We start from the raw sequence: 8,497 nt of genomic DNA, 5'->3' as shown, positions 1-8,497 counted from the left end.
ACACACACACACACACACACACACACACACACACACACACACACACACACACACACACAGAGAAATCCTTCTACGGTGCAGTTTCTGTTCCAGCTAAGGCAGCATTCAGAATACTATCTTTGTGCATATCAACTTCCGCAATTTTTGTTGTTCCTGATTATTGTTCTTTAGCTATTTTTCTTTAAGTCAACTCATTTCTTCTTACTAATACAAATTTGTTTATAAAGGAAACCAGTATACTAAGGGAAAAAAATAAATAAATAAAGATATAAATGAGATGTAGGAAGTACCAGGGCTCCAGAGAGAAAGAAAGGACAGAGACCGGCTGGGGACTCCAGTCTCCAGGGGCAACAGCAGGCCGTAAGGCTGGGTAAGGGGCAGCTAGACCCAAGGTATGAGTCAGATCTCGGGGGTGGGAATCTCTAACCTGAGAGGAGAAGATGGATGTCTTCGTTAGCTATCTAGTGCTGCTGTAACAGACATACCACAGGTGGATGGTTTTAACAAACGGAAGTTTATTTCCTTACAGTAAAGTAGGCTAAAAGTCCAAATTCAGGGTGTCAGCTCCGGGGAAGGCTTTCTCTCTCTCGGCCTTATCATCAGTGTTCCCCCGGACTAGGAGCTTCTCGGCGCAGGGACCCCGGTCCAAAGGACACGCTCTGCTCCAGGCGCTGCTTTCTTGGTGGTGTGAGGTCCCCCAATTCTCCACTTGCTTCCCCTTCCTTTTATCTCTTACAGGAGATAAAAGGTGGTGCAGGCCACACCCCAGGGAAACTCCCTTTATGTTGGATCAGGGATGTGACCTGGGTTAGGGTGGTGTTACAATCCCACCCTAATCCTCTTTAATGTAAAATTACAATCACAAAATGGAGGACAGCCACGCAACACTGGGAATCATGGCCTAGCCAAATTGATACACACATTTTTGGGGGGACATAATTCAAACCATGGCAATGGGAAAGGATTTTAGTGTCTGAGTCTGATATAGAGGTACTTAGGGTCAGGATTGGAGGGAGGCGGCAGGGCCTGAGAAGTGTGGTGTGTGAGGAGGAAGATTAGGGCCGTAGACAGGGCTCCAGGGGGGGAACTGGTGTGGGGAAGCTGGCTGGGGAGGAGGGCAGAGGAGGGATGGAGGCCCAGGAGGGAGGGGGTGATGCTGGAAGAGGTAAAGGAAGTGGGGGACCCACAGGTGAGAGCTGAGGGACTGGAGAAGCAAGGAGCTGAGGGGATAGGCTGAGGACCCAGATCCCAAAGGGGGCATAGAGGCCGAAGTTTGTGGAGAAGCAGGCCCTGTGCACGGTCCCAGTTGTTCCAGGCTGCACAGCTCATTCTCCCGAGTCTGGACCCTGGGCTGGTTAGCAGCCTGAGAGAGATGTCGGCTTGAGGTCCTCGTCCCCCTACAATCATCTAGGTACCGCTAGCAGAGCTACATTTTGGGAGTGTTGAGCTGAAGGGGTCGGTCTAGGCGGTAGCTGGCTTCCTGCTTGCCTTGAGAGCAGTCCGCGTTTCTATAGTGACCAGGCGTTTGGGGATTTCTCTGTCGTGCTGTCTCAGTGTGGGCCCAGGTCGAAAGGAATGAAAGCGAAGGCAGGAGGACTTTTAAGTAAGAGCTCTGTGGCTTACTTCCTGCATGGGACATGAGGCAGTCACATAACCTCTGATGTTCGTGTCTGCCTTCCCCGGGCTTGGGAAAAAATTACTGCCAGGCCGGGATTACTCACTGTTCCCATTACTGGAACCCGGCCTGGTAATGACTTTCTAGCTGATTCACTGGCTGGTGTTTTCATTCCTGTTGTTACCTAGAGCTGCTGTGTGCCCTTCTTGTCTGAGCCCAATCCGTCGGTCTGGCTCTTGAAAACTGGGCCTAATTACTTGTACCACTTACCTACCTAGCTCCAGCTTTTATTACAAGAAAGGACAGCAGCCTGTTTAGAAATAATGATCTCTTTGTAGGATGAGGAGCCCGGGTGGCAAGGTGGTTAAGCACTCTACTCACTAACCAAAAGGTCAACAGTTCAAACCCACCAGCCGCTCTGCGGAAGAAAGATGTTGACAGTCTGCTTCTGTAAATATTTCAGCCTTGGAAACCCTATGGGGCAGTTCTGCTCTGTCCTGTAGGGTTGCGATGAGTCAGAATTGACTCGATAGCAACGGGTGTTCGAGTTTCTTTGTGGGGCATCTCAGCAGTGTTACTAGGGTTGGTGTCACCCAGTGCAGTAGTAACTCATGGTGTCACCCCCCTCCTGCTAATTAGCACAGTATTGTAGCTAAAACCCCAGAAATTTTGACAGAATCAGCGACTATAAAAACACCAGCAGCAATGAAAACAACAGCCCGTGCTTGTAGCGCATGCAGGTGAAACCAAGTTATTTAAAGTGTGATTGTAATTGGGTAATGATGACAGCTCTGACCGGAGAGCACAAGAAGGTTCAAAAAGCAAATTAGCAGAGAGTTTTAGCCTTGTAGGTATATTGATACATGTAAGCTGGGCTTATGAAAACTTTTTGTTGTTTAACTATAGGGATGTTTTTATAAAAAATCGTAAATTTCTGCTGAAACTGCACAAAAAAATTTATAGACAGTCATTTGGTGTCACCTCCTCTGCCAGTGTCACCCAGTGGGTCTGCTCCCCCCGCACCCCCGTAGTGACGCCACTGGGGCACCTTTCTTTCAAGTTAATGGTGGCTATTTTCTATTTATTGGACTCCTCAGCGCCTTTCTTTTTTGGGTGAGTCACGGTTCATTCCTTTCAGGAGGTGAAATTGGAGGCAAGTGGATCATCAGAGGCTCCACTGTGTGCCTGGGGCCAAGCCCAGAGGAGAGGGCAGGAAACCCAGCTCCCAGCCCCCTCCCTGCTCTGGGCTTCTGTTGCTGCTACTGGTAGAACAAGTGGGGCTTCTGAGCTTCCTGGAGGAGGGCTAGGTGTCTGCTTACTCCTTACTCATTCTTCCCCTCTGATGTGGGCTGTGGGAATAACTTTTAGTTCCTGCTGTGGTTCTCTTGACGGTCTGCTATAGTGCTTTCTTCCCTTTTCCAGGCATGGTTTTTCAAGAGAAGGTATATTAGCAGGTAGAAAGGGAAATTGTGAAATGGTGGTAAGTTCTCCTAGGATACAGACAGCCCCCACTTCCTTCTTCTCCTCTGTGGACCTGAGGTAATTGCACATAGTTGAGGCCTTCTAAATGCGTTTTGGTTGAGAACAAGTGAATGTTTGCACCTTTCGTTCAGTAGGTACTTATTGTGTGCCTAGGTTAAGAGCTACGGCTGCTAACCAAGAGGTCAGCAGTTCGAATCCATCAGCCACTCCTTGGAAACCCTATGGGGCAGTTCTCCTCTGTCCTGTAGGGTCGCTATGAGTCAGAATCAACTGGACGGCAATGGAGTACAGGTACTAAGTGCCAGGTGCCGTTCAGTGCACTGTTCTGGGCCCTGGGAATAAGTCACACTCTCTGTTCATTTGCTTTATTTCTAAAGGGAATCTCCATACCTCCCTAGGGAACCTGTATGCTCTCATTTGAGGTATCAGTATAACCAGTTTATCTGTTTTTCCAGACCATGTCAGAAAAGAAACAGCAGATAAGATGCACTTCTAGGGAAGTGCTGGCATCAGACACATCTTAGCAGAGGCTGACTAAGAAAGAGATAGAAAAGCTATAAAAAAAGAATCTAAGATCTAGCCACCGAGGGAGCATAGGAAAAGCTTCCTTAGCAGCCCTGAATGTGTTGTTCTGTTCAGTAGTTTATGCTCTGGATGATGGTCCTGAGACAGTGAAGACAGGCCAAACTGGAGTAGTGTCCCAGGATGGAGAAGGGGAGGTGGTAGGCAGAAGTATTTTAGAAAGCCATCAGGAGAAAGTCCAAACTTGTGTAAAATGGAGTTTATATCCATCTGAGATCTTTGTCATTGTGGAGCTTGGCCCTTAGAGACAGTCTGATTCTCAGAAAAACCTCATGGTCTGGACAGGGGATGTTGGGTGGGAAGCCTCCAAACGGTCACCCAGTGAAGTCTCAGGAAATGCAGATGAGTCTTTCCAAGTGCTAGAGAGACTGGGCGAAACCTATAGATATAGAAGGAAAGTGGTCAACTATAAGAAATCTAGTAGCCTTGCCAACTTCTCTGCCTGCTTCAACCCCACCTCAGTGATCCTAGAACTGCAACTTAGTGTCATAGAGGCGTTTCCAACCCCAGTTCTGGGATGGAGACAGTCCTGTCTTTATCCTGCATCATTATATGTGTGGTCCCTCTATTTCTTGCCCTTTTGAAAGTTCCTCTCCTTTCTCACCTTATCGTTATTGTTGTTCGATTCCAACTCACAGTGACCCCATGTGACAGAGTAAAACTGCCCTATAGGGTTTTCTTGACTGTAATCTTTATGGGAACAGATTGCCAGGTCTTTTTCCTGCAGAGCCACTGGTTGGGTTCCATCCGCCAACCTTTCGGTTAGCAGCTAAGCGCTTAACCATTGTGTCTCCTGGGCACCTTACTGTTGTTAGGTGCCATCGAGTCAATTCTGACTGATAGCAACCGTGTGTACAACGGAATGAAACACTGCCTGGTCCTGTGCCATCCTCACAGTTGTTGCTATGTTTGAGCCCATTGTTGCAGCCATTGTGTCAATCCTTCTCGTTGAGAGTCTTCCTCTTTTTCGCTGACCCTCTACTTTACCAAGCATGATGTCCTTCTCCAGGGACTGGTTCCTCCTGATAACATGTCCAAAGTACATGAAGTCTCACCATCCTCGTTTCTAACGAGCATTCTCACTATACTTCTTCCAAGACAGATTTGTTCGTTCTTTTGGCAGTCCATGGTATATTCAGTATTCTTCGCCAACACCATAATTCAAACATCAGTTCTTCTTCGGTCTTCCTTATTCATTGTCCAGCTCTCATAGGCATGTGAAGCAACTGAAAGTGCCATGGCCTGGGGGAGGCGCACCTTAGTCCTCAAAGTGACATCTTTGCTTTCGAACACTTTAAAGAGGTCTTTTGCAGCAGATTTGCCCAATGCAACATGTCATTTGGTTTCTTGACTGCTGCTTCCATGGGGTTGATTGTGGATCCAAGTAAAATGAAATCCTTGACTACTTTCTCCGTTTATTGTGATGTTGTTTATTGGTCCAGTTGTGAGGATTTTTGTTTTCTTTATGTTGAGATGCAATCCATACTGATGGCTGTAGTCTTTGATCTTCTTCAGTAAGTGCTTCAAGTCCTCTTTGCTTTTGGCAAGCAAAGTTGTGTCATCTGCATAAAGCACATTGTTAATCATAAAGCACATTGTTCATCAGTCTTCCTTCAATCCTGATGCCTCGTTCTTCTTCATATAGTCCAGCTTCTCTGATTACTTGCTCAGATTACAGCTTGAACAAGTATTGAAAGGATACAACCCTGATGCACACCTTTCCTGATTTTAAACCACGCAGTAGTATCCCCTTGTTCTGTTCGAAGGACTGCCTCTTGGTCTATGTACATGTTCCTTATGAGCACAATAAAGTGTTCTAAAAATTCCCGTTCTTTGCAGTGTTATCCATAATTTGTTATGATCCACACAGTCGAATGCCTTCATATAGTCAGTAAAGCACAGGTACACATCTTTCTGGTATTCTCTGCTTTCAGCCGAGATCCATCTGACATCAGCAATGATATCCCTCACTCTGTGTCCTCTTCTGAATCTGGCTTGAATTTCTGGCAGTTCCCTGTTGATGTACTGCTGCAGCCATTTTTGAATTATCTTTGCACGTTTCATTATAATACTTTATGTTGTCTTCTTGAGCCACTGTCTGAAATCTTCTGTTCAGCTCTTTTACTTCATCATTTCTTCCATTTGCGTTAGCTACTCTACGTTCAAGAGCAAGTTTTAGAGGCTCCTCTGACATCCATTTTGATCTTTTCTTTCTTTCCTGTCTTTCTTATCATAAAACCAAAACCAAACCTGTTGCCGTCGAGTCGATTCCAACTCATGGCGACCCTATGGGACAGTAGAACTGCCCCGTAGGGTTTCCAAGGAGCAGCCGATGGATGCAAACTGACAACCTTTTGGTTAGCAGCCGTACCTCTTAACCACTTGCTGAAGCCTGAGGCCGCCTGTTACATTCCAGTGCACAGTGATTAAGACTTGGCTGCTAATCAAAAGGTTAGCAGTTCGACTCTATCAGCCACTCCTTGGAAACCCTACACGGCAGTTCTACTCTGTCCCATAGGGTCGCTATGAGTCGGAATCGACTCAATGGCAACGAGTTTCCTTATTATAGTTAATAAAAAATATTGTATATTTTTACCCTGAAACTAGTCTCTTAAGCTGCTAATAAGGTAAGGTTGTTTAACAATAAACAATCCTGACACCAGAAGCTTTTTCAAAGGCCTGCGTTAGGACAGTTGTGTTTACACCATGAGAAATTCTTCTGGCAGCTGTCACTCCAGGAGGGTTGGGCAAAGTTGGGAATCCAGTTTTTAGCATGAAGTACCAAACGCCAGGCCAACTGGTTCAAAGTCAAAACTGGCCTTCCAGGCTAAAGCCAAGGAGTGGGACCTGCCCAGGGTGGGCTTAGCAGCTAAATACAGTAATAACTAGTTAATCAGGACAGACGCACTTGACCGGCATTCTTAGGCCAGTTGGGTTTTGGTGCACAGCCACTCTGGAAGATCTCAAGCTACCTACCATTGCCCTCTACTCTTTGAATGAGAATGTTTCAAGCCCCCGGAGGCTACCTAAGATTGAATTTTAGGACTATCACCCAATAGACTTAAAACCAACCCCATCTACCTAGAGAATAAGTCAGATTGGCCTGGGCTCATTGTGGACCTGAGTCCATCCCTGGAGTTCCTGTTAGGAACTGAACTGGGGTCACAGTTGACCTCCCTCACAGGGAGCCTGGAATGTCTGGTCTGGCCTGGCTCTGGCCTAGAGTAAGGGACTCCTAGGTCCCTAGCAGTCCGTTGGCTTGTTTAGAACACCCTTAGGCGCATTTCATCAAGCAGGCCAGATTCTTTGTAGGGTCAGGAAAGGAAATGGCCTGCTTGGCTGGCAGAAGAGAATTTAGGAAGAAGACTGGTTATTGCTAACCAAAGATACATCTATCATCTGAAGTAACTCTGCCTTCCGGGGTAGACAAGGGAGAGGTTTGGGAACGCACTGAGAGCTGACGTTTTGTGGGTGCTTCACTTACATGGTCATTTCCTTTAATCCTCACAACAGCCTTATGTGTAGGGATCATTTTCCTCGCTTTGTAGTTGAAAAGTGAAAGGCTGAGTGAAAAATCCTGAGTGAAATTCAGTAATTTGTCCAAGGTCATTCAAATGTGTGGACGATTCAGAATTGGAAGACACACCTGTCAGAACCTTCTGTCTGTCAGTGAACCGTGCTGCCCCCTAGCTTGGAGCTGTGGAAAGAAGCTAGACAACCTTGTTTATTTGCTTGTTTTGTTAGCAGTTCTTTTCCTCATGTGAAAATTAATACAAGCTTATCTTAGAAAATAAGTATCAACTTTAATCATCTCTCCCAGGGATATTTTTATACTTTTATATTTTCATTTGGCAGAGATGAAAGTCCCAGCTCCCTCCAGCAAGGGTGGAAGTCTTGGCTCCCCACTTGGCCTTTGATGGCGTGGGTGGCGGCGGAGACCACAGTTTATTTCTGTGGTGTTTGACTGGAGTAGAATGGTTATTATCTAAAATAATGATTGCGTGGTTTTTCGTTGAATGGATTTTCAGTATCATCATTTACTTAACCCCTCTTTTTGTCAGTTTCTTCATCCTTTGGGACGTTTTGAGGGTCAAAGAAGCTAATGTATGTAAAGCACTTTAAACAGGGGCTGACTACTGTTGTATGGGTCTGGCTACTATTTTTGTTATTGTTTTGGAATTTAAATTATTTCTGACTTTATTATGAATAATGCTACAGTGAATAACAGTGTTTATAAACATTGCTGGACTTTCTAAATCTTTCTTTAGAATAGACTCTTAGAAGAGGCCTTGCTGGGTCAAAGGGTATGAACTTTGTAAAGCCTTCTGGTAGGTACTGCCAGATTGCCTTCCAGAATCATTGTGTCAATTTACCGATTCACCGCAACGCCGCTGACATTGTGTCCTTTTTTTTATTGTTGTCAAATGATAGATGCAAAATGACTTCATTTTTGTGCTTGTGAAGCTGAACATTCTCATGTTATTAACCATTTATATTTGTCTCTTCATGTTTTCTCTATTGTTTGTTTTTCTTTTATGAAGTTGAGTGAGTTCTTTATGTAGTAAGGATGGTGTTGTCTGTCATATCTGATGCAGATACTTCCTCAGTTTTCTTTTCCCCGTCTTTTAATTTTGTCTATGATTTTTGACTTAGAGAAACGGAAACATTTTTCACAGTCAGATTCATCCATTCTTTGTGTACGTGTGTGCCCATGTATGTGCGTGACTTTTTCCCTTGTTTGTACGCTTAGGAATTTCTTCACCATCCTGAGAGTAGATGAAAAGTCCCATCATTATCTTTCTTTTGGACTCTATTCAT

General features: G+C 45.3%; 1 protein-coding gene across 1 annotated transcript in view; it reads left to right on the top strand.

Moving 5' to 3' along the window:
• The window catches only part of DNAJC17 (DnaJ heat shock protein family (Hsp40) member C17), a 43,113-nt gene that overhangs the window by 16,966 nt on the left and 17,650 nt on the right, over window positions 1-8,497 (top strand). The gene's annotated exons all lie outside the window — the stretch shown is intronic.

The sequence above is a fragment of the Trichechus manatus genome, unplaced genomic scaffold, assembly GCF_000243295.1.
Source record: "Trichechus manatus latirostris isolate Lorelei unplaced genomic scaffold, TriManLat1.0 scaffold00076, whole genome shotgun sequence".
In the NCBI taxonomy this organism is placed as follows: Eukaryota; Metazoa; Chordata; class Mammalia; order Sirenia; family Trichechidae; genus Trichechus; species Trichechus manatus.
This window is presented reverse-complemented; position numbering and strand designations above follow the sequence as displayed.